This window comes from Urocampus carinirostris, chromosome 11 (assembly GCF_059441175.1).
Source record: "Urocampus carinirostris isolate Australia breed hairy pipefish chromosome 11, RoL_Ucar_1.0, whole genome shotgun sequence".
In the NCBI taxonomy this organism is placed as follows: domain Eukaryota; kingdom Metazoa; phylum Chordata; class Actinopteri; order Syngnathiformes; family Syngnathidae; genus Urocampus; species Urocampus carinirostris.
Window position 1 is genome coordinate 19,034,361 of NC_142359.1, and position 23,399 is coordinate 19,057,759.

At 42.1% G+C, this 23,399-nt stretch overlaps 1 protein-coding gene across 2 annotated transcripts in view; it reads left to right on the forward strand.

The window, feature by feature from the left end:
• The first annotated feature begins 7,604 nt into the window (after window positions 1-7,604).
• Window positions 7,605-23,399, forward strand: part of ndrg2 (NDRG family member 2) — a 32,567-nt gene continuing 16,772 nt past the window's right edge. For both annotated transcript variants that reach the window (XM_088346835.1, XM_088346836.1), the window contains exon 1: window positions 7,605-7,750. The gene's annotated coding sequence lies outside the window, so the exon portion shown is untranslated. The remainder of the gene's footprint in view (window positions 7,751-23,399) is intronic.

Genomic DNA, 23,399 nt, shown 5'->3' on the forward strand with positions numbered 1-23,399 from the left:
CTAATTACCATCACTTGACAAGAAATGGAAACACATCGTAAGAAGAATTTCACAATTGATCAGTTACGATTTACGTATTTGTCATTGTTGTGGAAAATAGACTTGCATTTGTAGAATAGAGTTGCATACATTTAGAAATGTAGAAAGACTTGCTTACATTGCTTACAGTAGTGAGGGAATGTTGACATCATTCGAGAAGATCCTTGGCAAGACAGTTGAGTTTCCCTAAAAGGGCATGAGACCTGCAAGGCCCCTCTTCAAGGACTCTCTGAGCAAACTGAGGCGAACAACATGTCCTAATAAGGGTACGACAGCATCTTCCTTGTTTTTACTGAGGACTAGGGCCGCCTTTTGGGTTGTACTCAAACATAAGCTATGAAAGCGTTGTTATGTCTGGAGTTCTCTGAGTTTCTTTGGGATGACGAAATAAAGAGCGGTGTACTTTATTAAATCACGTAAGAAGACTTAAAAGATTATCTAACCTACATTTTCTCCTACATCATCATTTGCAAAATTATAGTACTACCTCTTCTTACGAATTTAATTTGTTCTGGAAGTAGCTTCGTAACCAAACATTTGTAAGTAGAGACGCCTTTTGAATGTAAATGCGCTAATCCGTTCCAAGCCTCGCAAAAGTATATATTTTTATAAGAAATTATAAAGGAGAATCAGAACATGAAACAAATACATGTTCAAATTAAATTACTGCACAATAAACATAAAACAAGAAGCACACACTGTAAAAAAGGGAAATAATGAAAATATGTATTTACCTTTTAACTGGCCTCTTTGTTTACTGGTCCTCAGCAGTGTTTTTTGCCTGTAATTTCTTGAAAAAACTGATCCAACGATGTCTGCTATTGCCGGTTTTGGCGATCCGAGGGAAATGCGTGCGGTAGAAGTCATCATAAAGAGCAATAGCCTGATCCGTCAATACTTTTTCTGGGTGATTAATTTCTACAAATTCTAAGACGTCATGGAATTTTGCCAAGATATCTTTAACTTGGGCTGATGGTATGATGGCTGTGTCTTCCTCCTTGTCGTCTCCGAACTCCTCCCGCACGACGGTGTGTGTTTCTATTATCTCTTTCTTTGTTTTGGTGGCCAGAAAATGTGTCTTCCTCGTCTTTTCTCTTTGTCCAATTTTCTGTATGTTTTTTGTGGGTTCCATTGTGAATGATAGCTTTTAATAGCGGTGCCATACAGTAGACTGTCAACATAAGGGAAGGGGACACGGAGAGCATTCCGGGAACATTTTAGGGCGAATAAAGAGATTTTTCAACCTGTGATTTTTTTAGTATAAAATTTGGCGAGAATGATAGGCTTAAATATTAATAGTGACCATAAAATATATAGCACCAAATCTGAATTACAAGGGGGAAAGTTGAAACCAAAAGGGACAAATTGAAAGTTAAAAAAAAACAAAAAAACAGGAGGGTCTTAAACCTGCAAACTTTGAAAGCACTCATATGACACAACCTTCTTTTTCAGGATTATACACAGAAAAGGTTAATATTTTTATGTTTTTTATAAAAAACAGGTTTAACAGAAAACTTAGTTTAAACATTTGCTAACATTTTGGCATAGCTTGTGGTTAAAAGAACAATTCCAGAAAGGAGTATAATCTAGGCTACCTAGACTATAATATAAATCCCGTTTTGCATTCGTGCGTTCGTATGTGGCTTATATGCTCCGAAACGGCTGAAGTGATTCTCTTGAAAATGTACACGGTTTTGCTTTTGACCTCTGGGAGTGAGTTTGGCTAGTGGTTGTGAAAGGCTCTGTGCTCTGCGGACGTGCAAAATGTAAAGCCCGTCTTTTGTAACTAAATCCAAGTTAAATAAGACTAGATAAACAGAGACAGAGAAAAACAATGACGAGTAGATAACAAAACTCAGCCCAACCTGAACGTTGACCTTTTAGGCCTGACTAGGCCACATTTCGTGTTGGGTCGAACCTAAAACTAGCTTAAGATCTTGCCTCTAGGCTGAAGGTGGCAGACAAAACTTTTTCCTCCTTACATATAGGCTCGCTCTTTTCAGAGTTTTCTGATCCCTTGCTATTAAATCAACACAACAATGTGCCGCTCGGTCTCTTCAAATTTAATGGCTGTTGACACAACCAGGTTACCGCCCCCTATCCAATCATAGTTCGTGAAACCGGTGACGTTTTACAAGGCCTGCTAGCAGGCGCTCAGGCGCCAACTTGGGATCTGATTGGCTAAACCAGCAGCTTCCTCATAGACTAATGTTATGGTACACGGCCTTCTGGACTTTTTGTGAAGGCCTCTGGGTAGATTTCCGAGCCTAGCAACAACTCATGGCTGAATTTTGATTGGTTCTATATGAAAGCAACCAAAAGAAAATGAAAGGAAGCTGACAGACAGTTTCGAATCATGAAATGAGTCTTCATGGACAAAGTATAGTTAAGATCACATGTTTCAAATATTTGTAGGCCAGCAGAGAAGCCCTAGCAGGCTCTATTGGTCCACCCCTGTTTCAAGGTACATAGAAGTTGTGTTGGGTGCATTACATCACCCTAAGGCGTATTAATCTGTCCAAGCAGGACAGCTGGCAGCCTATCTCCACCAGTTGTTCTGAGTGCTGACGTATGCATTTAGTGGCTCACACAAGAACACATGCTCACAAATGTTTCATTATTTTACACATAAGCTCAAAAACAGAATTTCTCGTTCAGATGTGAAGCCCTTCAAGAAAATAACATTTCCTTATGACTTTACTTTATATCTACAGTGGCTTGCGAAATTATTTGGCCTCCTTGAACTTTGTGACCTTTTGCCAAACATAAACATATAAAACTGAAATGTCTTGTGAAGCATCAACAATAAGTGGGACACAATCATGAAGTGGAACACACTTTATTGGATATTTTAAACTTTTTTAACAAATAAAAAACGAAAAAGTGGGTGTGCAAAATTATTCAGGCCCATTGAGTTAATACTTTGTAGCGCCACCTATTGCTGCGATTACAGCTGCAAGTCGCTCGGGGTATGTCTCTATCACTTTTGCACATCGAGAAACTGATATTTTTGCCCATTCCTCCTTGCAAAACAGCTCGAGCTCAGTGAGGTTGGATGGAAAGCGTTTGTTACCAGCAGTTTTCAGTTCTTTCCACAGATTCTCAATTGGATTGAGGTCTGGACTTTGACTTGGCCATTCTAACACTTTGATATGGTTTCTTTGGTCAACCATTCTATTGTAGCTTTTGCTTTATGTTTTGGATCATCGTCTTGTTGGAAGACAAATCTCCCTCCCACAGTCTCAGGTCTTCTGCGAACTCCATCAGGTTTTCTTCCAGAATGGTCCTGTATTTGGCTCCATTCATCTTACCATCAATTTTAACCATCTTCCCTCTCCCTGCTGAATAAAGGCAGACCCAAACCAAGATGCTGCCACCACCATGTTTGACTGTGGGGATGTTGTGTTGAGGGTGATGAGCTGTGCTGCCTTTACGCCAAACATAACGTCTTGCATTGTTGCCAAAAGGTTCGCTTTTGGTCTCATCTGACCAGAGCACCTTCCTCCACATGTTTGGTGTGTCTCCCAGCTGGCTTTTGGCAAACTCTAAACGACACATTTTATGTATATCTTTAAGAAATGGCTTTCTTTTCGCCACTCTTTCATAAAGGCCAGATTTGTGCAGTATAAGACGGACTGTTGTCCTATGGACAGATTCTCCCACCTCAGCTGTAGACATCTGCAGTTCATCCAGAGTGATCATAGGCCTCTTGGCTGCATCTCTGATCAATTTTCTCTTTGTATGAGCTGAAAGTTTAGGGGGACGGGCCGATCTTGGTAGATTTGTAGTGGTCAGACACGTCTTCCATTTTAATATTATTGCTTGCACAGTGCTCTTTGGGATGTTTAAAGCTTGGGAAACCTTTTTGTACCCAAATCCAGCTTTAAACTTTTCCACAACAGTATCTCGGTCCTGCCTGGTGTGTTCCTCGTTCTTCGTGATGCTCTCTGCTCTTTACAGACCTCTGAGACTATCGCAGTGCAGGTCCATTTATACAGAGACTTGATTACACACAGGTGGATTCAATTTATCATTGTTAGTCATTTAGATCAACATTGAATCATTCAGAGATAATCACTGAACTTCTGGACAGAGTTTGCTGCACTGAAAGTAAAGGGGCTGTGTTCCACTTCATGATCGTGCCCCACTTTCTGTCGATTTTTCACAAGGTTTGAAGTCTGAGATGTGGCAAAATGGTAACAAAGTTTAAGGGGGCCAAATAGTTTCGCAAGCCACTGTATATGCAGGCCTACAGTTACAAAATCATACCTTAGGATTTTAGGGCGGACCCAAATGTAGGGAAAAGGAACAGGAAGGCCCAAGTAGACTCATAATACGTGTAGCTTGATTAATTAAAGCAGCGTACAATGTAACAGACGAAAAGCACTAGAAAAACGTAAATATCTAAAATACCAGATGAGTGCCAAAACAAAAAAGAAAACACTTTCAAGTTGGTGTAAAAGGACACGTCACGGAAATTTTGGTAGAATAACAAAAAAAGGACTCAGTTGTGATATTACAGTGGTCCAAGAAAGAGTAACAAAACACCAGTAACTATATACACACCAATTAAATAAAAAAACAGTAAATATCTGAGTATGTACAAAAAAAATTCTATCTGAAGGTTGTTTTTTTTTTCAATAACTTCAAATCAAATTCCCTTTTTTGGACACTAGAGAGCAGTGTCTAGTTTGATTAGGTGGATAATTTTGTATATATATATATATATATATATATATATATATATATATATATATATATATATATATATATATATATATATATATATATATATATATATATATATATATATACACACACACACACACACACACACACATATATATATATATATATATATATATATATATATATATATATATATATATATATATATATATATATATATATATATATATTCGCAACCACTGGCCAAGAGAGAGAGAGAGAGTCATAAACCGGAACAGGATCAGGACCCAAATCCGTGACGTGTCTCACACAAGCCTTTTATTTTACAGGAAATGGGGAGTCATGCACGTTAGGCAGCGGTCTGGCGTGAAATGAAAGGAAGCCAGAGGCAGACGAGATCGATACCAATTGCCCCGAGCAGATATCGGACAGATGGGGTCGATACCGGACAGGATGGAACAGGATTGATATCAAAACAGGATATCGAAAATCAACAGAACAAACTAGACGGGAACGAAACTGGAAACTGATATTAAACAACGGGACAGACAGGATTGATATCAAAACAGGGTGTAGAAATTAAACAGGAAAAACTAGACGGGAATGAAACTGGAAACCAATATTAAACAAAGGGGCAGACAGGAATGATATAAAAAAAGGATATCGAAATTAAACAGTACAAACTAGACAGGAACGAAACTGGAAACCGAAATTAAAAAGGACAAAATAAACGGGAACAATACCGAACAGGAAATACCAACAGGAAACAGGACCGGGTCAAAACCCTGCTCTTGCGGGGCAGAGGTTTGTTGACGGACTGACAAAGGAAGAGTGAGAGCACTGAGCTTAAATAGACGGAAAGCCATTCTGTCAACGAGCCGCATATTTATTTATTATGTATTTTATATTCTTAATGCAACTTTAGACATATTCAACGAAATGAATTTGAAATAATTGAAGATTCAAATAATGATTCTGTTAATGTGTTATAATATCATACAGTGTGTTAAACAAGACTGTACCACTATGGGGTTGAAAAAAAGGGGGGAAGGGTCTTTAGGACGCATGTACTCTCTTTTGACTTGCATGAATAGAAACGTAATTTGCATAACTCTGTGAAATAAATATAAACCTAGCACTTTGCGGTGCGTAATGAGATATAAAACTTAAAACCCCAACAGAGTTCTTTTCATCCATCCATTTGATTGACAGGCCCAGGCGAACCCGCCCCCCTAGTGCAGGATTCCGCTGATATTGAAGGAAATTCCGTCTCTTTTTAGCGAAGCGGCTCTTTCGGCGTAGCTCACTAAAAAGAGCCGAGTCTTCAGACGTTTTTTGTGTCTTTAATCCACATATTAGCCATTTTTATGTAACACTACGCACGAAATGACTTTGAAGGCGAGAACAAAAAGAAAAAAAGAGAAGGAAAGCAAGGGAGTAAAAGAAAAGGCTGGGAAAAATAAACCAAAAAAGAAAATAGAAAGAAAAAAAAAAACGAAAAATAGAAAACGAAAAAAGTAAGACGTCAAACCAGGACAAAAAAAACAAAAGAAGAAAAAAATAAAAGGAAAAAAGAGAGAAAAGGAGAAAAAAATACATCAATGGTTAGGTCAAAAAGAAAAAGACAAAAAAGGAAGAAAAAAAGAGAGGAAAAAAAATAAGAAAGCCTCTCGAAGGGAACTGGCTTCCGTTGTTCATTTCCAAGAGAAGTTTTGAACGACACACCAATAATATTTACAGATCTAAAAAAAAAAAGAAAAAAAAATGGAAAACAATTTGAACCCCTTATATTCTCAATACAAAAAAAATGCATATTGACCAATCACATGAGAGGAATAACCGGCTCTTTATTATCACTTTTTTTTACAGAACTACAAAAAAAAAAAAAAAAAAATAAAAATCAAACAATGTGTTCCTTTTATTTTCTCAACAAATTTTAAGAAAGGCACATTGACCAATCACAAAAGGGGAAAAAGAGTCTCAAGGGGGACTGTCTCTCTATTGGTGGAGAGCCGGATCCCATCACTAACATTTATAGATTTCAAAAAAAGATAAAATAGGAAACAATTTGACCCTTTTTTACTCAACAAGTTTTAAGAAAGGCACATTGACCAATCACTAGAGGGGAAAAAGAGTTTCGAATTTAACTGGCTCTCTATTGGTGGGGAGCCGGCTCCCATCACTAACATTTAAAGATCCCCCCCAAAAAAAGATAAAGTAGGAAACAATTTGAACCAATTATTTACTCAACACGTTTTATGAAAGGACCATTGACCAATCACAAGAGGGGAAAAAACATTTCTGCGTGGGTTCAAATCCAGCTCCCGGCCTTACTGTGCGGAGTTTGTATTTTCTCCCCGTGCTTGCGTGGGTTTCCTCCGGGCACTCCGGTTTCCTCCCACATTCCAAAGGAATGCATTTCAGGTGAATTGGCCGGTCCAAAATTGTCCCTAGGTGTGACTGAGCGAGTGAGTTGTCTGTCCCTGTGTGCCCTGCGATTGGCTGGCAACCAGTTCAGGGTGACCCCTGCCCACTGCCCGGAGATGGCTGGGATGGGCTCCAACCCCCCCGCGACCCTAATAAGGATAAGCGGTACGGCTAATGAGATGAGATGAGATATTGACCAATCATAAGAGGGAAAAAAGCGACTCGAAGGGAACTGGCTCTCTATTGGTGGGGAGCCTGCTCCCATCACTATTAGTTACAGATCTACCAAAAAAATACAAAACTATTTGAACCTTTTATATTCTCAAAAAATAGGTATTGACCAATCACAAGAAGGGAAGAAAATGTCTAAAAGGGGTTGTTGACGAGTCATCTCCCGTCGTTCACTTCCACGAGCCGGCTCATAAAACCGTCACGTCCGCGAACGACACATCACTAGAAGAAGCAAACGCGAGCTGACCCGAACGGACACCAGAATCGGAACCTGAAAATCGGCATCACAAAAACATTTGGATCTTCAAGGCGCTAATTGGACTTCTTTGCAAAGCGTTTTGTCAAACTCCATCTGCGCAATCAGGTAAAATGTCCCGAATGTGATGCTGCACTTGAATAGACGATTTCTATCACAACATAGCATAGTTTAGAATAATTCCTTGCATATTTTCCTCCCCCACGAATCCCCTTTTATACATTTCTCATCTTCGTGTTTTTGTGGGGGTTTTTTTCACGCGCGCACGTGGTTTGCACCCCCCCCCCAACGATGACAGCTGCAAATAGGTCACCATCGACATTCTCCTCCTGCATAAACTCTGTATTTGTTATTTTCAAAATCAAATTCCTGAACTTGTTTTTCTTCCTTCAGGGATCCGCTTGAGTGGATTTTGTAGAGGGGTGCATAAAGGAAGGAGCAGAGGGAGGTTGGGGGGGCTGGGGGTCAGAACGCACAATGGTCTTCAATGTCAAATAGGGTTTATCTCGGTTGTGTCCCTTTTGAGTGCAGTACTAGGAGGAGAACATAAGAAACGACGCGTTTTGCTTTGAATGGAGGCTCAGATAGTGTTTTTCGGTATGCGCGTGCACACATGCACACATTCTATGAGTCATGCCGCATTTGAAGGCATGGGGATGGGGGTTGGTAATGGGGGGGCTGTTTTGATTCTCTCAGTCATGTTGACGTGGTGGATGACCCAAAAATAGACACACACGCAAAGCGTAGCCTACTTTTGCCCTATATGACCTTCAGGTGACCTCTAGGTGGAGGGGGGATGGGCTGTTTTTGACAGGTCCAGGTTCTTATCCGAGGTAAGATCGAACCTAAAAAAAAAAAAATGTAGCCATCACGTGTAAAAAAAAAATTCAGAAGCATTGTCCATGAGTGCCAAAATGTAAAAATCGTTTTTTTGTTTTGTCTTATTGATTAAAATACCATTATAAAGGGTTTGGTGCAGCTCGTCAGTAAGAATTAAGCTTCTGGGAATGATTTCAGTATGATAAATCACAATTAGGGCAGCACGGCGGCGCAGTGGTTAGCGCATGTGCGGCACAGTTCAAGTCATGGGAACCTCCTGCGTGGGTTCAAATCCAGCTCCAGACTTCCTGTGCGGAGTTTGTATGTTCTCCCCGTGCTTGCGTGGGTTTCCTCCGGGCACTCCGGTTTCCTCCCACATTCCAAAAACATGCATTTCAGGTGAATTGGCTGGTCCAAATTGTCCCTAGGTGTGTATGAGCGAGTGAGTTGTCTGTCCCCGTGTGCCCTGCGATTGGCTGGCAACCAGTTCAGGTTGTCCCCTGCCCACTGCCCGATGATTGCTGGGATGGGCTCCAGCACCCCCGCGACCCTACGGAGGATAAGCGGTGCAGCTAATGAGATGAGATGAGAAATCACAATTAGATGACAGGTGTGGCTTTAATCAGATTTTTATCCACACATCAAGTAAGCCTATACTTCCTAGTGTTGCTTCCTGTATCTGACGATTGAGAGTGGCAGCCCATATGGCGAGTAGATGTGAGCAGTGTGGTGAGAGTAGGGAAGAAACGGATAAGTACGGACAGTTTATGTTTTTTTATTTCTAAAAAGCTCTGTAAGTTCCTTCGTTATCACCGAAGCAGAGAGGGAGGATGTTTTGTGCATGTCCCCGGGAACGTGATCGCCATGGTGACCGAAATCATGTGATCACATCCTTTGGAAACATCTGTCGCTTAAAAGTTCTTGCAAAGTTCATGCATTGTTCATTCATAAGAAAAATAAAGTACAAAACAATTTGAACCATCAATTTACTCAACAAATTTAAAGAAAGTTACATTGATCAACCACAAGAGGGGGGGAAAAGCATCTCAAAGGGAACTGACTCATGGGTTGAAATTGGGGGTGATTGAGCACCTCTAAAACCAGGCTGGTTACGCCCATGCTGCAGAAGTTACAATAACGGACAATTTTCCATCGTTTTTTTATAATGGACAGGAAAGTTTTTAGGCCACCCATCATTTTGATGGGTTGAAAATTGAGCCACAAAGAAAAACTGACAGAAATGGAGAGAGAGAGAGAGAGAGAGAGAGAGAGAGAGAGAGGCAAAAAGACGATGAAGGACAATGACAGGTAGATAATAGACAGAGACAGGAAGGAGTTCTTTGAATTGACATTGCAAGAGTTTATTACAGTACGTGTTGTGGGGACCTCTGTTTTTTGTGGACCACAGTCTGTCGTGGATAACAATACTCATGGCCTTGAAACGCCTCAGTGCTCTGTGATGTTAGCGAGAGAGAAGCCTAACCTGGCTCGGACTGGGCTTTGGCCTTAAAGGGGTTCCCAAATTTTAAAACATACAAAATGTGAGGATGTAGCACATACTTTTTTGCAAACAATCTCTTTATATTTCATCTGTATATTATTTTACAAGTTAGTGCATTTTGAAGACAGCCCGTCTTGTCTTTGACTTCCTAAACTTCGACACCAGCTTTTTGCAAGCCAGTAGCCGAATTGGTGAACATGTTAATTAGTCCAATAGGTTGCAAGTGTTTTAAGCCAAGTCTTGGTAGTTTTTAGCGGAATGCCTCTCCGTTAAAGTCGCTGATGGTTGCAGTAATGTTACAAGGGAGCTAACTAGAACTAACCAGGATCTATCTCCCAAAAAAAACACGATGGCTGGCTGGGAAAAAACATGCAGTGAGCAGCCAGGGTAAGCAGGAACCAACAGTGAAAAGCATATACAGTGACAAAAGCGAACCCGACCAGGGATAAACCAATGGATACAGCAGGCTAACGCAGAGCAAACAAAACAGAAAGCCTTCGACGGTAAAGGGGAATTAGCCAGGCAATATTATACCAACTGCTAAACACATGGCAATAAAGCCGCAAACGCCTACCCGAAAGGAGGCGAAGGCAAAGAAGGAATGCACGCCGTAACTGCAGCAGGTAAACCTACATCACGCAGCTTTTAGAGGTTGATGCGCACAACTCCGACAACACAAGCACAAGACCCCAAGCTAAACTGAGAGTTCCCATTCCTCCAAACAGAATGAGGAGTATACAATCGATGTTCACTACAAGCGCCGTCTGTTTCGGAGCTTCCTCCCTTGTTGTGTTAATGGGATTTGCCCCGTTGACAGTGACATTTTCCTTCAATGACATTACACATCTACAGGAAACTGTAATGGTTGCTATGGCGCCCAATTGGTCCCCGCGTGTGGCGCCAGGTTGTGTCCCGGTTGCCACGGCGCCCAATTGGCCCCGCCCATGGACACCAACTGAAGGGCGTTGACAGATTGCTCCCTGACTACTTAAACGCTGTCTTGTGAGTCGCAAGGTGTCGGAGCGTCTGTGAAATTCGCGCTAAACTGTTGTGATACGTCAAGCCCTGTTTTTGCCTGTGTTTTTGCTCTTGTTTTGCCAAGCCCTGTGAATCCCCGTTTTTTGCCTGTGTTTTGCTCCTGTTTTGTTCTCGCCCCGATCTGTTTGATTTTGACCACTTCCTCGTTCCAATCAATCTACTTCCGCGACCAACGATCACTGGATCGAGTGTGCGCTCATTCCTCTTCTCCCCAATAACGTTACGCGAGTGGGTTCTGCTTCCTGTTTCCTGTCCTGGTCCTGACAGAAACAACTTTGAGATGAAATTTCTGGAGTCTCCCGGGGCCTGGAATATTTTGCAAAATAGCTGGATGATTGTGTGGAGGAACACTACACATAATGTGCCTATTTAAGAATAAGAAAAATGGTCTTTAAATGGTCTGCATTTAAATAACGCTTTTCAAGTCAATGAAGACCTCCCAAAGCGCTTTACAATGTGCTTCACACTTACCCATTCACACACACACTCACACACTAAGATACCCTTAAGGTCTTAACTCTGATTCTTAGTGTAATGGTGTCCCCCTAAGTGCTTTTTGTTAATAGCAATGACAAGAAGATGCATGTTGTTTGGAAGAAACCCCGACCTCTGTCATGTACCAATATTAACATTCGCTCCTGTGATGTTTGCTCAGCCATTAGTGGCCATCGTGATCGAAAGCGTGAAAGAAGACCCAGAAGCGCTTTCATCCCTGACATGGAGCAAAACTGGATGGGATTTGTTTATGTCCTGTGAAGTCTGTTTTGAAGGGTTCCTGTAACTTGAGCTGTTGTTGCTGGGTGTCCGTCCAACTCTTAAAATGACACACGAGAGGAAACTTTTTAAAGGTTGGGGTGCATCGTTTCTTGAAAGGTAAATCATTTCTCTATGAAGTGAGTTTTAACGATGTCCAACTGAAGTCAAACAGCCTTTATGCTTTATTTTCCATTGTGCCCATCTGCTTTAAGCTTACTTTTAGTAGAGCTGTTTGGTTCAGATCACATTAGGTTCGAGGAATGGGGGCTGTGTGTAGTGCTGGAGAATGACATCATGCTCGTCCCCGCAGTAATTTTTAAATTTTTATTTCTTCTCGTCAGTGTATAATGAAAATGGTGAAAGTAAGAGAAGGCATGTTAATAGTTCTGTCATGGTTGCCATGGCGCCCACTTGGCCACGCCTGTGTGTGTCACGGTTGCCGTGGCGTCCACTTGGCCACGCCCGTGAGTGTCAGGGTTGCCATGGTGCCCAATTGGCCCCGGCCATGTTGTGCCAGCTGCGGCTGGTTTAGAGATTGACTTTCTGTGTATATAAAGCTCAGCGCTCTCTTGCTTGGGTGTCAGCCCGTCAACCAACTTCTGCCCCACAAGACGTGGATTCTGTCCTGTTTTCCTGTAATACCTGCAGTCCGGTATTTTGTTCCCGTTTAATTTTGTACTGTTTAATTTCGGGTTCTTGTCCTGTGGGTTAGTTTCTCTAGGTTTGGTACCCTGATTCGTTATCGATCTCATCGGTCTCTGGCATCCTGTCCTTCCACGCCAGACCGGCTTCCTAACGTGCATGACTCCCTATTTCCCATGAAATAAAAAGCTTGTGTGAAAACGTCACGCGATTGGGTCCTGTATCTGTTCTGGTTCGGAGAAGTTCAGTCTAAACGCCATCCAAACTGTTAATAAAAAGGATTTGCAATCATTAATAAAGGGAGCAATTGGTGAAGGTTAACGGGCATGAAATTGAGAGACTTTGGAGGATTCGTAACCACTTGCTGTACACTTAAAAATAAAGTTACTGTAACTTTAAATAATCGCATACTCTAAACATTTTTACAGCACAATTATTTTTTTATTGCCTGTTGTAGTTTGTATGCACAAACTGGACAAGCTGATGCTGGCAACGAGCGGTCTGGAGCGGTGTCTAGTGGTAGCCTTTGGGACTGCTCGTGAACTGGATTCGCCTTCCGATAGCGAGCAAGAATTTTTATGGCAAATAAAACACGTTTACTGAAATTCTTATCTTTTCATATCGAGAGGTACCTCTGCATTTAAAATTCGATTCGTGGGTCTCCTGTGGAAGTATAGAATACGCGTCCGCCACAAGTGTTAATGGACTTTTAGTCTTTACCGCAATCGAATTGAATCCAAAAGACGCAGATGGTATCCTGGTCCCGAGATTTCTGAAATCCCTACGTTGTTTTAAGGGTGTCAAACGTATGGCTTGGGAGCCAGATCAGGCCCTGCTAGTGTTTTAATCTGGCTGAGAGGCAACAGTGAGAGAAGTGCAAGAGAAAAATAAGCTGCAGCTTGAAATATGTGTACCGTATTTTCCGCCCTATAAGGCGCACCTAAAAGCCTTTATTTTTTTCAAAAGTTGACCATGCGCCTTATTATACAGTGCGCCTTATATATGGATCAATATTAAGTCACAAAGTCTTGCAACTAAGGCAAGCAGCCGCCGACTAGATTTTCCCCGAAGGCGAAGTCGTCCGCGGAGTATGCTGGGATACATATGCCGGCGTTTCATTTCCTAACCAATGTGTCAATTATCATTTGAATCAGTCACTATTGGCTAAAGGTTTTCGGAGGTAAAGGGGGCGGATCCTTTTTATTATTTACAGGCTCGCATAGGCTAAAGGGGCGAAACAAAGCCTGCAATTGGCCGAAAAAGATGAATGAATCACACGTTGGGTTGCACTACAGCATAGAGAAAACATTTTTTACTATTCTGTATTTGTAAATATTTTACTCTCCTGGATTTACTACATTCACGGTTGTAAGAAGACCATGGTTACGTATCATTATTGAACGTGATGGCTGCAAGAGAACTTAGGTGAGCTATGCGGCTTTATATTTTCCTGGTATCTTGTTTTAGAACGATCTTGATGTTTCTGTGATGAGTCTATTTTTAAACTCAATTCAATTTTTTTGTTTATTGTCATATGCACAGTAAAGAACCCCGTTTCCCTGCACAATAAAATTCTTACTTTGCTGTCCACACAGTTGCCAGCAAAAAATAAAATGGAAACTAAGAAATGTTTGGCATTTCTTGAATCCCAAGACTTTAACCTTCCGAATGATATTTGGAACGATGCATTTGAGTGATTGGTGACATCGTACAGACACTGTTTCCGTACATGTGTGAGACACGTATTTGCTTCTTTGCAAGCTTTGGGAATGTTAAGGGGGTAATAAGTTTGACTGAACTATCTGACTGTTTTGTCGACGTTACCATTGTAGCGCCTTATAATCCGGTGCGCCTTATGTATGGAAAATATAGGACCAAAAACTATTTTTTGGGGGTGCGCCCTATAACCCGGTGCGCCTTATAGTGCGGAAAATACGGTACTTGATGTTGCCAAAGCCAGGCAACATTTGCAAATCAACCGGAGTTAGATCTCTTTCTTTCCATCTTTTTTTCTTTCTTTCTCCTTGTCTTTTTTCTCTTGTTCTCTCTCTCTTTCTTTTGCTCTCTTATTTCTCTCTCTGTCTTTTTCTCGTCTTTCTCCTCTCTCTTCTCCCTGTTTTTCTTTCTTACTCTCACTCTTTTTTCTCTCTCCTGCTGTGTTTGTCTCTTTTTTTCTTTTTCCCTCTCTTTCTATATTTCAGTCTTTCTTTATCTTTAACTATCTTTCCCCTCTCTCTCTCACTCTCGCTGTTGTCCTCTCTCAAGTCAAGTCAAGTCCCATTTATTTGTATATCCTCTAATTACAAGATGTCTCAAAGGACTGCACTAGTTACAATTACACCATCCCCTGATCTTAAACCAACATCCGGGCAAGGAAAAACTCGGATGGAGAACGCTCTTGAGCCTGCAGACTTCTTCTTGGCTCTTGGAGTCATTTTCCGAGCGGAGGCTCCGTGCAGGAACATAGAACCAAGTCTCTTGTTTTCTGTCTTTCTTTTTCTCTCATTCTCTCGCTCCTCCCCTTGCACTCTTTCTCTTTAAACTCTTATCCCAGACTTTGTGAGATTTGTTTTCAACTCAAGCCCCCCGAGCTAAAATGGGTTTGACACCCCTGGTCCAGGGTGCGAACAAGTCCATGAAAGAGCGGTGTTATGTGGGGGGTTGGCTCAGGGTACCCAGCGCTTCTCCTGCTGGCGGGTCTCCAGATGCTGGTGGGCCACAAAGCCGCTCTGTTCTCTCCCCAACTGAGTATTAATAGCCCAATTTACTGCACAGTCTTGGGAATGCCCCGATTTTGAATCGACCGCTTGAGGTGTCCCAAAATAAACCCGGTCGGCATCCCGCCGGCAAAACCGATAATCGATTTCTAGCCACGCTCTCACACATCTCTTGACAACCAATCAGAATTTGGATGTTAAACATTACAGGACCGGTATCGGTTTTCCACACATTTTTTTTTTATATGCTAAAAGCTTTTGAGTTGACCTGTTTGTGCATTCATTATCTGAAAGAGTGTTTAGGGACTTCACTGCCAATACCAAACTATAGACTGGGTTCATTCACCTTTTTCAGGGCCAAATTCAAGCACCTCCTAAGGACTTTCAAAACCAATTATCCGAAATCTCCAGTACCCTTAAAAGCAGAAATCCGGTGAGAATCATGTCTTTGCAGATTCATAATGAATCCGAGATTTACTCATGTGTTTTTAAGGGGTGTTGTGTCATTCTAGGTGTCTTTTAATCGTTGAAAGTAGAATATATTGTCCATTATTACTCAAAATTGCAGAACTAAGTTTAAAGAGCCTTTATGAACAAAATTTCACCGTACCAATTTTTTTTAATCTTAATTTTAGCTGTCCCGGGACTCAAAACACATTAGGAAATAGGGAAGGGGTCAGAAGGGGTTGTCACGGTGACCATGGCGCCCAATTGGCCCTGCCCGTGTGGCGCCAGCTGCGGCTCGTTGACAGATTGGCTTTTGATATCAATATTGTCCGTCCCGTTGTTTTATATCGGGTTTCCAGTTTCCTTCCCATCTAGTTTGTTCTGTTGTTTTTCAATATTCTGTTTTGATATCAATCCTGTCTGTCCCGTCCTGTCCGGTATCGACCCCATCCGTCCGATATCTGCTCAGGCAATTGGTATCCATCTCGTCTGCCTCTGGCTTCCTTTCATTCCACGCCAGACTGCTGCCTGACATGCAAGACTCCACATTTCCCGTAAAATAAAAGGCTTGTGTGAGAAACGTCACGCATTTGGGTCCTGATCCAGTTCCGGTTCATGATAGGGGTGGAGAGTGATTTCATGCTCTTTCACATTTTTGTTGTTGTTAGTGTAGCCTGAAAATGGTAAAAGTAATAAGATGTGTGTGAAATATTGTCCAAACACTAACTCAAAAAAGATTTTTTTTATTCGTGCTAAGAATGAGCTGACGTGGGTCATAACTTTCAGCCAAGAGATGGCGGCAGAGAGTAGCAAAAATTCAACTTGCCTCTAGGTCCTAGAATATGTCAGCAATCTCCACATGTATTTATCAGGTCCACAAATGAATTTGCGGTTTACATATGCGATTTTTAATCTTGCGTGTGCATTTATCGAGACCAGGGGTGTCAAACTCATTTTACCTCTGGGCCACGCGATAGAACAAACGTTCTCTCGGACTAGTAGATTAGAGAGAAAGAAAAAAAGAGAAAAAGATTAAAGAGAAAGAAAGGGAGAGAAAAGTTGAGAGGGTGGGACAAAGAAAGAAAGAAAGGGAGAAAGAGAGAGAAAGAGAGTGTATGAGAAACAAAAGAGAAATAGTAAGACAGGGGGAAAGAAAGAGAGCGAAGGAAAGAAATTCAAGGAGAAATACAAAGAGAGAAGGAGAGAAAAGAAAAGGAGAGAGAGAGTGAGAGATACAAGTACAGCGTTTGTGAGAGGCACCTGGCTTTGGCAACATCAAGTTGACATATTTCAACCTGCAGCTTGTTTTTCTCTTGCGTTTCTCTGAGCATTGTCTCGTGGGCCGAACTCAAACACTTTGTGGGCCTGATCCGGCCCGCGGGCCACTTGTTTGACACCCCTGATCTAGACATATGATACTTAGATCGCGAATGTATTTCTGGATCTGAACAATTTGTGTGTAAATATTATTGGGGCAAATCTCTCCCCATGAAAGCAATGGGAATGTGTATCTTACATTTTCAGGTGTGCTAAGTTCTTCCTGTTATAATTTACCCCCAGGAAACGTTACTTTAATTTTTTACATGGCCCTTAAAAATGTCTGTAATTGATACATAATTCTAGCACTAATACACATTTCATCGTTCCAAAATTTGGTAGTGCTCCATCTAGTTGTAGCATGTAGCTAACTGTCAGCAAAAACGCGATTGGCTGGGAATTCAAGGTGTCCCCTGCCCACTGCCTAAAGATAGCTAGGATGGGCTCCAGCAGCCCCGGGACCCTACTGAGGATAAGTGGTGCAGATGATGGAATTTCTAGAGAGAGTTGACTCTCCCATTAAGAAAAGTTGGTTCTCTTTTATTTCCGCTTGCAGCATGCTGTGTGTGGATTCATTCAATGTTTTATTCATTGGTTGTATTTTCCGTTTTCTAGCCATTGCTCATTAAAACCTTCCAGTATTTTGATCAGTTGCACCTGTCATCTTGGGCGTGATGCATAGGGGGCAGGGCACTTCACGTACAAACTAATGCCAGCTGCAGTTAGGGAAGAAGAAATACAATAACAAATCGAAGGCACCAGAGCTAGCATGTCTGTGTCGTTTTTAAGCAGACTTGTTTTACCTTTCTTCATTAAACGCGTGGTCTATCGAGTCAGACTGCTGTGAAAACATGGCAACAATTTCAAGCATTTACAAGCGCATCACCCCAAAAATTCCAGCAATTTTCAAACTTTGATAACAGGAAATTAAAATGCAAGAATTTTCAAGGATTTGAAGTCCTCATGCGGATCCTGTAGAGAAGGTAGACCAGGGCAGGGGTTTGTGCAGTTGAAGTCCTCGCTGGCAATGCTGTGATGGGAGATTTAGGCCGATTAAAATGTGACAGGATGTGAGAGGGAGCAGATTAGACGTAAGAGCGGTGTTATCAGTGAGGCCATGTGACTAACTCCTTACAGTATGCATCTCATGGTCATACCTTGCATGTCTGCGAGCGAAACTCATGATATGTCTGATTAAGGGAACATTTAGCTAAAGCCGCTTGATACTAAAGCACTGTCTGCATAAGGGCTACAACCAACGACTGTTTTAAAAGTCCACTATTCACTGAGTACTCTAACGATGAGTCAAATAGTCATCCATCCATTATCTGCACCGCTTATCCTCAGTAGGATCGCGGGAGTGCTGGAGCCCATCCCAACTATCTTCAGGCATTGGGCAGGTGACACCCTGAACTGGTTGCCAGCCAATAACAGGGCACACAGAGACATACAACCATCCACTCTCTCATTCACACCTAGGGACAATTTCAACCAGCCAATTAACCTGACATGCATGTTTTGGGAATGTGGGAGGAAACCGGAGTGCCCGGAGGAAACCCACGCAAGCACAGGGAGAACATGCAAACTCCACATCGGAAGGTTCGATTTCATGACCTCAGAACTGTGCCGCACACACGCTAACCACTGTGCTGCTGTGCTTCAAATAGTCGTATGAATATTTACTTCTTCTTAAATTTAGCATGAAATTGATTTAGGACAGGGGTGTCAAACTCATTTGAGCTTGGGGGCCGCATGGTCTGAAAAAAAGAACATCACGGGGGCCAGACTAATAGATTAAAGAGAAAAAAGAGCAAAAAAGAAAGAGCGAGGGAGAAAGAGAGAGAACAAGATGAATTGACAGAAAGAGAACACAAGAGAGAGTGAAAGAGAATAAAAGAAAGAGAAAGAGAGGTAGAGAAAGGTGAGTGAAAATGGGAAAGAGAAAAAAAGATGGAGAAAGAAAGAGAGGTATAAAAAAAGAGAGATACTTCAAAGAAAAAGAGAAAAAGTCAGAAAGAGAAAGTGAGGAAGTAACATACATCCAGTAGCTTTGCGATTGCCGTCTGGCTTTATTAACCTCAAGTGGACATACAGTATTTCAAAGGGCAGCTGATTTTTCCTCTTGCTCTTGTCTCGAGTTAGTTTCACGGGCCGGGTTATAAACCTCGGTGGGCCTGATTTAGCCTGCGGGCCGCAACTTTGACACTTGTGATTTAGGATGTGGAGAATTTTGATAAACACAAGGGTGCAGTTAAAATACATATTTTACTCAACATACTGCTGATTTGTACAGAGATTAAATGAAAATAAAGTGCAAATAAAAACCAATCAGGCACAGAGGCATGCGTTCATAAATAAACCTGCGCGTCATCTGGCTGTAATGGCCCAAGACACACCACAGGGAATGGTGCCCCTATGACCCTAGTGGTTAAGAGAACCACACTCCTAACAACTTGTTTCCGCAGTACAGTGGTTAGTATATTGCCTAACATGCGAAAGGTCCTCGGATCAAGACCTGGTAGAAACATATGTTGGCCTGGAGAGGGATCAGCGGCATCAGCCTGAACTTGCCCAAGACACACCACAGGGAATGGTGCCCCTATGACCCTAGTGGTTAAGAGAACCACACTCCTAACAACTTGTTTCCGCAGTACAGTGGTTAGTATATTGCCTAACATGCGAAAGGTCCTCGGATCAAGACCTGGTAGAAACATATGTTGGCCTGGAGAGGGATCAGCGGCATCAGCCTGAACTTGCCCAAGACACACCACAGGGAATGGTGCCCCTATGACCCTAGTGGTTAAGGGAACCACACACCTAACAACTTGTTTTTGCAGTACAGTGGTTAGCACATTGCCTAACATGCGAAAGGTCCTCAGTTCAAGATCGGGTGGAAACATATGTTGGTGTGGAGAGGGATCAGCGGCATCAGGCTGTACTTGCCCAAGACACACCAGAGGAAATGGTGCCCCTATGACCCTAGTGGTTAAGGGAACCACACACCTAACAACTTGTTTTTGCAGTACAGTGGTTAGCACATTGCCTAACATGCGAAAGGTCCTCAGTTCAAGATCGGGTGGAAACATATGTTGGTGTGGAGAGGGATCAGCGGCATCAGGCTGTACTTGCCCAAGACACACCAGAGAAAATGGTGCCCCTATGACCCTAGTGGTTAAGGGAACCACACACCTAACAACTTGTTTTTGCAGTACAGTGGTTAGCACATTGCCTAACATGCGAAAGGTCCTCAGTTCAAGACCGGGTGGAAACATATGTTGGTGTGGAGAGGGATCAGCGGCATCAGGCTGTACTTGCCCAAGACACACCAGAGGAAATGGTGCCCCAATGACCCTAGTGCTTAAGGGAACGGCCACCTACCAAATTGTTTTTGAAGTGCAGTGGTGAGCACATTGCCTAACATGTGAAAGGTCCTCAGTTCAAGACCGGGTGGAAACATATGTTGGCCTGGAGAGGGATCAGCGGCATCAGGCTGCACTTGCCCAAGACACACCACAAGGAATGGTGCCTTTATGACCCTACTGGTTAAGGGAACCACACACTTAACAACTTGTTTACGTAGTACAGTGGTTAGCACATTGCCTAACATGCAAAAGGTCCTCGATTCAAGACCGGGTGGAAACATATGTTGACTTGGAGAGGGATGAGCGGCATCTGGCTGTACTTGCCCAAGACACACCAGAGGAAATGGTGCCCCTATGACCCTAGTGCGTAAGGGAACGGCCACCCACCAACTTGTTTTTGTAGTGCAGTGGTGAGCACCTTTGCCTAACACACGAAAGGTCCCCTGTTCAAGATCGAGTGGAAACATATACTGGCCTGCAGAGCGACGAGCAGCATCAGGCTGCACTTGCCCAAGACACACCAGAGGGAATAGTGCCCCTATGACCCTGATATTGAAGGAATCCAACCAATCATCTATATTGGAGAGACAGGCAAATTGATAATGAATTTAAATCAAGTGAACATTTTTTTTGCAACAGTAGAAGAGTACATAAAACAAATGTGCATTTTGTGAAGTACATTTTGTGGTCAACTGCAAATTCTGGAAAAAAGTACTTAACTGAGGTTTGTTCTTCATACTGCCTGCATTCAATTACAAATACGTTGGTCAGGCGTAGTCTGGCAAAACGCTCAAGTTAGAGGTAAAATTTTAGATCCAAGCCTGAACCAGGCCCGAAATTCAGATTGGGTTGGGCCAAAAATGTCAATAATAACGTTCGGGTTCGGGCCGGGCTTCTCTCCCACTGACTTTTAAAATAAATGGTCCATCTTACATTGTTTTTTCTTAGTTTTTCCCCCTGGGGAGGATCCGCGCAGCGCAGCATCTGCCCTCGTTGGCCTGTGCGCTTATCCGTGCACATGCTCGGTGGCACTGTTAGACTCAGAGAAATCGTCCAAAATCAACCCTCCTCCTCCCAAATCCTCACAAATTAAGTATGAAAAATTGGGTTTGCTTCGGGCTCGATGCCTTTAAATCAAGTTAATTGGTCAGCCTCAGGCTGGTTCGGGCTTTTATACCCGCAGGCTGGTTCAAGTCGAGCAGTATTGTTTTAGACCCGATCTCACCTCGAATCTGGCATAAAGCTCTAGCTCTCTTTTATAATGAAATATACGCTTATAAAATGTACAATGCACGCCATCAAGACTTTATGAAATGAAATGAAATGATGTGCATTTATATAGCGCTTTTCAAGTCAAGACTTTCCAAAGCGCTTTACAGTGTGCTTCACATTTCCCAATAGCGGCCTTGCAGCCATGTAAGGCGCTAACCTGCTTATTGGGGGCATTAGGGGTTCAGTGTCTTACCCAAGGACACTTCGACATGTAACACGGAGGAGCCGGGATTCGAACTGCGATCTCTTGATCCCAAGACGAGCGCTCTACCTCCTGAGCCACTGCCGCCCCACTTTATTGGCTTGAACGTTACTTAAATCTTACAGAGGCGGGTCAGACTCGTTTAACGTTTAACTGTCTGACGTGCTCTTTAAATGTTCGTGCTATCTCTTCTCCAGTGAGGTAAAGCGCAACGCGAGGGTCAAAACAAAGCAAACATTTTTTCGAGCGGGAAACCACGTAGATTAAACCTAATTTCAGAATGTGTTGTATTCTTTTTTTCTTCTTCTTTAACTGATCACCTTATTCATTATAAAAAACTTTTTGCTTTTCGTTGGTGAATTTGACAAGTAACGGGAGAAGTAAATCAGAGGGTCGATGGGTAAGTCCTCCATGCGCAGACTTGGTGAGTTTAGCATAATGTTCAAGCCCAATATACACGTTTGAAATGTACACTGAAAGTAATCAAAACTGCATTGGCTTGAACGTTACTTGAAACTTACCGAGGCGAGTCAGACTCCTTTTCTCTAGTGAGGTAAAGCACAAAGTAACCAGTCAAAACAAAGCAACCTTTCCTCATTATTCCGTTTTTTTTTCAAGTGGGAAACAATGCAAATTAAACACAATAAAACGTCCATTCCTTTCTTCTTCTTCAAATGCTCCCCTTATTCTTTCACAATAATATCTTTGTTGGGGAATACGACAAATAATGGGAGAAATAGAGCAGAGTCGATCGGTAAGTCCGGCAAAATGTTCTAGTTCTCTTTCATAGCCAAATATACGTGTATGAAATGTACACTGAATGTAATCAAAATCGTATTGGCTTGTACGTAACATGAATCTTATCCTCAGACTCCGTTTCTTTCAACTGTCCGACGGTCTCTTTCAATGTTAGTGTGTCACTGATCTACCGCCATGATATGCAAGGTCTGCTTTACAAACTCTGCAAGTAGTCTTTTTATTCATTGTATCCAGGGTTGGTGGGGGGCAGATTGATATCACGCGTGTGGTTGTGGTTTTCTTTGTGGTTGGAAGTGGTGAAAGTAAGAAAAGGACTGTTTAGAATAAAGTTCAATGCTAACGCAAACCCCCAAAAGATGAACAAGGAAGAGTTTATTCCAGCACATTTAAGGAATTAAGATACAGTTGCTTCCCTACTAACCAACAAGACGATCCGGACAAGTGGAATTTGTTCGTAAGTTGCTTCAGTGCTATATTTAGTATGTTTAAGGTTTATATAAGTATTTTTAAGGCTTGTATAAGTAACCTGTATTGTTTTGTAGTAAAAAAATAAACATTTCATATAATAATATACTCTATAAAGATAAATAAAGTTAAGTTTAACTTACTTTTTGAAGATGAGCTTCAACAGTTTGACGACTTCCTCCTTCGTGGTAAAATGGGGCCGAAAAACGCGATCCAACCGTTTTCTCAACCGCATCAAGCTTTTTTTCCCACTTTTATTTCAAAAGACAGGCTCGCCTCTTCTTAAAACTTTACATCAACCATATCGAATAGATGCACGAGATATTAAACAATATAAATGTCAAAGTTCTTAGCGCGCTGGAGATATAGTATAGAACGTTTACACGCCAACTAGGAAGAGGAAGCGGATTTCTTCTTCGGGGTGGATGCTGGGTGACCTCTCACAGCGCCACCACATGCC